The sequence below is a fragment of the Peromyscus leucopus genome, chromosome 3 (genome assembly GCF_004664715.2).
Source record: "Peromyscus leucopus breed LL Stock chromosome 3, UCI_PerLeu_2.1, whole genome shotgun sequence".
Taxonomy (NCBI): domain Eukaryota; kingdom Metazoa; phylum Chordata; class Mammalia; order Rodentia; family Cricetidae; genus Peromyscus; species Peromyscus leucopus.
The window spans coordinates 117,794,577-117,801,419 of NC_051065.1; the positions used below are offsets into that span (position 1 = coordinate 117,794,577).

The 6,843-nt window shown below is 37.3% G+C and overlaps 1 long non-coding RNA gene across 1 annotated transcript; it reads right to left on the reverse strand.

Annotated features, from left to right (window-relative positions):
- Positions 1–3,014: 3,014 nt before the first annotated feature.
- LOC119087545 lies at positions 3,015–4,142 on the reverse strand. The gene is made up of 2 exons (XR_005091011.1): positions 4,022–4,142; positions 3,015–3,346 (listed from the first exon to the last, which is right to left on the reverse strand). It is a non-coding gene; the product is annotated as an uncharacterized LOC119087545 (long non-coding RNA).
- Between the last annotated feature and the right edge of the window lie 2,701 nt (positions 4,143–6,843).

Consider the following 6,843-nt stretch of genomic DNA (forward strand, 5'->3'; position numbering starts at 1 on the left):
GTTTCTGAGTAGTACAGTTGGCAGCGCAGGTGACATGGGACAGTTGAGGATCTACCAGTGCAAGGTTAGGCTGTAGGAAAGGAGCTTGGAGTGGGATTGTTCAGGAGCCTGAGCGATTATAAAAGAGGTAAACTTTGCTCTGAGTCCAGTGGAGAGGCTGGCTAGTTCTTACCAAAGAATGACATACTCACCTTGTATTTTAGAAACACCATTGTGGCAATTCTTCAAGCAGTTTTTTCCATGCAGCAGAGGTAATGGCAAGTTATTCTGGCAGGAGCTGCTAGAGTAACCCATGGGAGAGACAGTCCTGGCTCAGAACACAGTGAGAAACATCAATTCTAGACATGCTGTCAGCCATCAGAGTCTCCTTAAGAAAGGATGAAGGCAGGAGGTCCTCAAATCCAACAGCAGGAACAAGGAAATTCATTAGGGACTAATCAACAACTCCTGGTGCTTTGTTTTAACTGAACCAACAGAAGGGGACTATTTTGCTCACTTTCTTCAAAGTCTTGTTTTTATTCACAACACATTCCCCAAATAGTGAATCTACCTAAGTTTAGTTGACAAAGAGCTGCTTCTGTCTGGCAAACAGCGGGATGGTTCCAGTGGAGATGGTTCCCATTAATTACAATGTGAGAAAGAACTTAACAAGTTTGAGTCTTTTAAAGAATTGACCTCCAAAGAGCAGCAGATAAGTAACGAAGGTGATGGATGATAAATTTACACTTCAAAAGAGTGTAGCTTAGCCTGTGTCACTGAGTCATGTCACATTCCTTAATGTTTCTGAGTAGTAGATGCCCTGGGTGGGTAAATAGAGCATTCTAGTGTTCTCTGGGGTGGTGATTTTATGGTCCTTCCAGCTCTAACATGTATCCCTGGACAGGAAATGGGAGTAGGGCTACAGGCACAATGTCAGGATCATAACTCCAGCACTTTCTGATGTTACTATAGTTACCATTGTCATCTGTAGCTAGAGTTTTCCTGCCTTGCCCACAGTCAGGACAAATCTCTGTCACCCGCCAGTCCCATAGCCACTCAGACCCAACCAAGTAAACACAGAGACTTATATTGCTTACAAACTGTATGGCCGTGGCAGGCTTCTTGCTAACTGTTCTTATAGCTTAAATTAATCCATTTCTATAAATCTATACCTTGCCACATGGCTGGTGGCTTACTGGCGTCTTCACATGCTGCTGGTCATGGCGGTGGCTGCAGTGTCTCTCTGCCTCTGCCTTCTGCTTCCCCGAATTCTCCTCTCTCCTTGTCCCACCTACTTCCTGCCTAGCCACCTACTTCCTGCCTGGTCACTGGCCATCAGTGTTTTATTTATATAGAACGATATCTACAGCAGTCATCTTATTTGATTATGCCTGTATTTGAGGCCATGATTGGTTATGTTTTATAACAATGCATTATTCTCTTTGGGCCATAACCCAGAGAGGCCCTCATCACGATTATTAAGAACATACTCATGTTTTTAAAATTGGACAAAGATGTACCTACATCCTAGGAATATTATGGCATTATATAAAAGAGAAGAGTGATAATCTATAATTATTTAAATCAGCACTATTCTTAAGTTTACTAGGAATAAGGCACTAAGGCATTTTACATGAAATCTCTTCATTCATATAATTAATTCTAATTGATTTTAATCCATGTAACTAACTTCAAAAACAAAACATCTAAGACTGATTTTTCATAGCCTTCCTTAATGGGGGCAAATCAGAGCCCCAGAAAACTGAGTAACTTGCCTTAAGCTACTCAACTTCCAAGTAGCACAGTGAGGATTTGTAAGACATTGGCATTCAGAGCCTGTGGCATCTTACCCACTATTCCTCATCCCTTTCCATGCAAAGGGAGCATTAGCTCAGTGTTTGGCAGAACTGCAGCCTCAACAAATGGAAGCCATCGCAATGATGGTTATTGCAGCAGTGGGAATTCAATATGTGGAGGGTAAGTGAATGGATCCATGAGTCATCCACACTGAGGCATTGAGGTGATAATTGAGCTCAGGAAGAAATGAGCTCATAGAGGGGGTAGAGCAAAGAAGGGCTGAGGGCTGGCTGAAGCCTGGACCATAAGTAACCATATGCCCTCATGTGAGCTTGGATGACATTCAAGCCTGAAGTGACTGTTCTTACAACCTGTAGCAGAAACAAATGTTTCCTTCCGGGACCAGTTGAATGACTCTCAGATTTTCGTTCTAACTCTTTAAGACTGTTTCTTCCACTTTACTTCAAAGCCATGACTTCCCTTTCAAAACATTTGCAAAATGGTAAATCCTGCCTCCAAAGAGCCCATTCAAGTTGAGTTGCAAACATAATCACTTCTGTCTGGTAAAGATTAATGACGTTTCCGATATGGATAGTTCTGATTAATTGCTGTTGAAATTCCTGAGCTCAATGGTCAAAGCTGGAAAATGAACTCTTAAATGAACTCAAAAGACAAGAGGCCCCCTATATCCTTAAACATAATCCAATCAAAGAGATTGCAAAGGAAAACACAAGAGCCAGTATTAAGTTCATGGTGACATGAAAGGTCCTTGCTGTATTCATAAAAGAACTACCAGGTCATCCTTCACTAAGAGTGTCCTTTGATATATTAAAACAAATAATAGCCTCTCTAAGACATTAATACTTGACTTCACTCATTAAACATGTGTTAGTTGTCCAAAAAACTCTAGTTTCTAAATCTTAATGCGCAAAGTCATTTAAAGCATCAAATTTAAAAAAAAAAAAGTAAAGGAAAAAAATGCTTAATTGCCTATAATTTGAATTGGTAGGTAGGAGGAAAAAAAAAAAACCCTAAAACTTCAACTGGAATACTGCCATTCAACTGAGTCTGAAAGTTTTATCTTACTGGACATATTCCAAGAGAATGATAGAAGAACCATCACTAAAAATAGTGTGTATTATTAGACAATAACATTAGAATTTCTAAATAGCTGTGTGGCCTTGGGAAAATTACTTAAGGTCACAACACTTTGTTCTACTGATATTAAAGGAAGATAGCGACATCAGTTTTCTTTATAGTAAAGAGGGATGCAGGTTGAGATTAGGGGATCTGTGCATCTGCTTGGTTGATTACGAAGATGGTACACGTGAGAGGCTCCACTGCCACTGGTCCTGTACAGAACTTCCAACCTCCTCATCCAATGCTTGGTTTATGCCATCCGATCCAATGGTGTGTAAATGCAGGGCAGTGTTTGGAAGGTGTTTGGTATCTCGACTCACTGAAAAATCATCAATGGATGTATTTGTCTCCAATCTTTCAATGAACACTGACTTATACCATTTCTTCTCTATGTTTTAATCCATGTTTTCAAAGTGTTCCATGTTAATATCTGGGAAAACAGGTGGAAAAATTTAGTTGGGGATGCCTCACCCTTCACCTCTCTGTGGTGAATGACAGCCCATTACCAAACAGCTCTTGTTGCTTATCAACTTCTAGCTATTGCTTAAAACAATTTTTTTTAAAAAAAATGCTGTTTCTTTATTTTAATATATACATTGCTATACATTTGAATAAAAATATTTGAGAAGAAAAGATATTTACATGGAAAAGTATATAAACATGTATGTTTCTATAATGTGTATGTTACATATGTGAACACAGAAATGAGGACAATGTTTTACCATAATAAACAGATTATAATGAAAAGGGAAGAACATGAACAGAGTCTAGTTAACCCAAATCTTAGAGAAGAGGCAATTTGATCAGACATTTACATATGAACTAAGATAATCTCCAGATAATGTCTTGGGATGATGAAACAAAAATACAATGGTTAGGAAATACCATGGCATCACCATATTTGCTTAAGACAGTCAGGCTCTGCTGTTCTAGTCTCATCCATCTCAGGCCACTCTGATGGTCTGTCTCTGATGAAGGGTAATAATCATTACAGTGTTGATACTGGCGTAGGCTGCTTGATGTGTTTTGGCTAATGAAATAAGAGGTAGCCTGTGCTATTTTGGAATAGATGATTTAAGACTGATTGTTTTGTAATCACTCTTACCATTTTGCCAAAAGAAGGAGACTGTCTTAGATAAGGGCTCTTCCTTTGGCTGGGATCACAAATGAAGACAATATGGAGCAGGGCTGATGTTGACTTCTTTGTCACACTGCATGACTGAGAACTAAGGGCCTCGCTTTTTCTAAACTATTAAGATCTGGGAGTTATTATGACATCATAATCAATGGAAGCTTAATGAACACAGTGTGTTTATTTTCTTGTTCTGCTTTTATCTAAGATCAACACATAAATCCTGAGGGACAAGTTTGCCAAAAGATTATGCTAGTCTTGATGACTTTATCTGTGAAATTTATAGCTCAGTGGCTGGAGAAAAGGACCCCTTTTCACCCACACAGCTTGAAAACACTCTGGTGGGATGAATGTAACTCATTAGGTGGATGATAGATTAGGGATTATGGTCACATTCTTTGGCAGAAATGAATGAAATTTTATACTATCTATCAAAGGATCAGTGGTGGTCTATTAATATTTGCATTCTCCCATTTTCTATTGGTTCTACTTTCCAGCAAATTGAATTAAATTTTATATTTCTCTCTCCATTATATATATTTTTTTTTTCCATCACAGGCAATTTATTTTGTTCTATTCATTCACAGTTAATACAGTAAATACTTGGAAACATTTCCATATAATGTTTGACACAGAAATCATCAAATAGAAGTATACAATGTTGACAGGAGGCAGTACATTTATAATTTATAACCCCAAATGTATTTATAAATTAGAAATGGAAAGATCTACAAATGAAATTATGAAGGTTCACCAAAGTCATTTAATCTGTCAGTTTCTCATTCATTTTTATGTCTTAATAATATTATATTGTATGAATAAGCCACATTTTATTTCTCTCCAGTATTCGATAGCTATTTGAGTTGTTTTAACTTTTTTACTATTAGCAACACACTGCTGTAAACCTTCATGTACATGTTTCATAGGTGCACATTTTCAGTAGTTTGAGGATATATTCCTAAGGGTAGAATTGTTGAGTAACAGAGTAACAATGTTTTGCATTTTGACCAACCACCAAACTGTTTTTCCAAAGTGGCACACCATTTTACAATCTCACCAAATCCTTGTTTTTAAGGCTCTGATTTTTGTACAAAAGCATTCAATCATTCTGTCAGACCAAACCAGGAAAAGTAAGCTATAGTTCAGAGCTGTTCTATTCCATTTACTATGCAAAGCCATTCTTGGCGTTTGCAACTCTCAGCCCTTTTGAGTATTCTTGCAGTGTTCACCTTTTCCTCCACCACTTTTTTTTTCTTCTTTTTTTTTTTCTGGTTTATTTCTATCTATTACAAATGTATAAAAAATCCTCCATCAACGCTGCTGATAGCAGCAGAACCTTGAAAAATATACCTTTGGTTTGCCTCAGAAAAGGAACACATATTGCACTGTAAAGTTTATAAATTTGGCGCAAAACATTGTGATAATGTTACAATACCAATTTTAAGAGTTCATTGACTAATGGGGAGCCGATGGGATACATGCAGAACTGTGAAAGCGATCTCACTTAGCCAGCTGTACACGTAGACTGTAAATCTACATTCAGATCATTTCTGAACTAAGACTATCATCTCAGTTTATCTGTTGAGGTCAACCAGGAAACCCTAGAATATACCTTGATTTTTGCAAAAAACAAAATAGGGGGAGGGGTTTCTTCAGCATTTCAGTTCACGAGTAACAGTATCCTAACAGGCAAAGTGTTCTCTCACTGTCAACATAGAATGAACTGCTGCTGGAGGTCAACTTGGGCTTTAATTTGCATTAGCACTTACATGCATAGTAGTCCAAGTTGTTGATCTCATGACTTTAAAAAGTAACTCTAAAAAAGTAAAAAAGTAAAATGGCCCTTCTTGGAAGACTAAAGAAAGACATCCAGCCACAGTTGTAAAAAGTCTCATCAAAACAATATACCCTTTTATGAATTACACCTCAATTAAAAAAAAAAGTAGCCCCAAATAAGAAGCAGCTCTGAAAAAGAAAATATAACTTAAGATATTTGAAAAAAACAAGGTGAATACAGGTTCAAAAATAATTAAGATACATTTTCTTAAGGCTACCTAGAATTAGGCTTTAAAGAATTCTACCATTTCAAGTTTACCACTAGTTACTAGATACCTATTTACAAACAAGATGTCCACTTTTTTTGTTCCTTTATCAAGAGAAAAATCTACCTTCAGACTATGAGGGTGGTGATGGGGAGGGACTAGAAAACAAGATTCAAACAATCCCATGCAAATATCACATTTTTCAAATGGAAGAACTCCAAACTGCACTAGAAGTTCCAATCACTAAGACACTTTCCATTGAAATGATTTAAGTACAACTACATGGCACCAAGGTTTAGGCCTAATATAGGCCTGACAACCAAGTCCTTGTTTTCTGGAAGAAAGGCCTCAAAAGTCCCACTTAATTCCACATAACAATACTTCAAAGATCAATTAGGTTTTCCTTTCCTTAATATTTTTGTTTTTGACTTCTAATCTTAAAGACTAGATTAAAACTTAGCTCATTTCCCAGAAGGCATTGCTTCCCTTTGCTCTATGAAAGAGTCCACCAAGACCTCTTCCTCAAAACCATCTAGCCCCCAGCCTCCAGCCTGTGCTTGTGCTACATCTTTCTCAACATCCTGAAAAGGTAATGTAGGTAAAATATGCTCATAAACATTAAAGCTAGTTGTTAGAAAGACGTAACTAGCTTTATAATTTAAGTTTTAAAACATAAATACTTACAGCTTGATCTGCACTGACAATGATTGTCGAAGCCTAGAATTCAACATTTACAAAATCTCATTCACACAC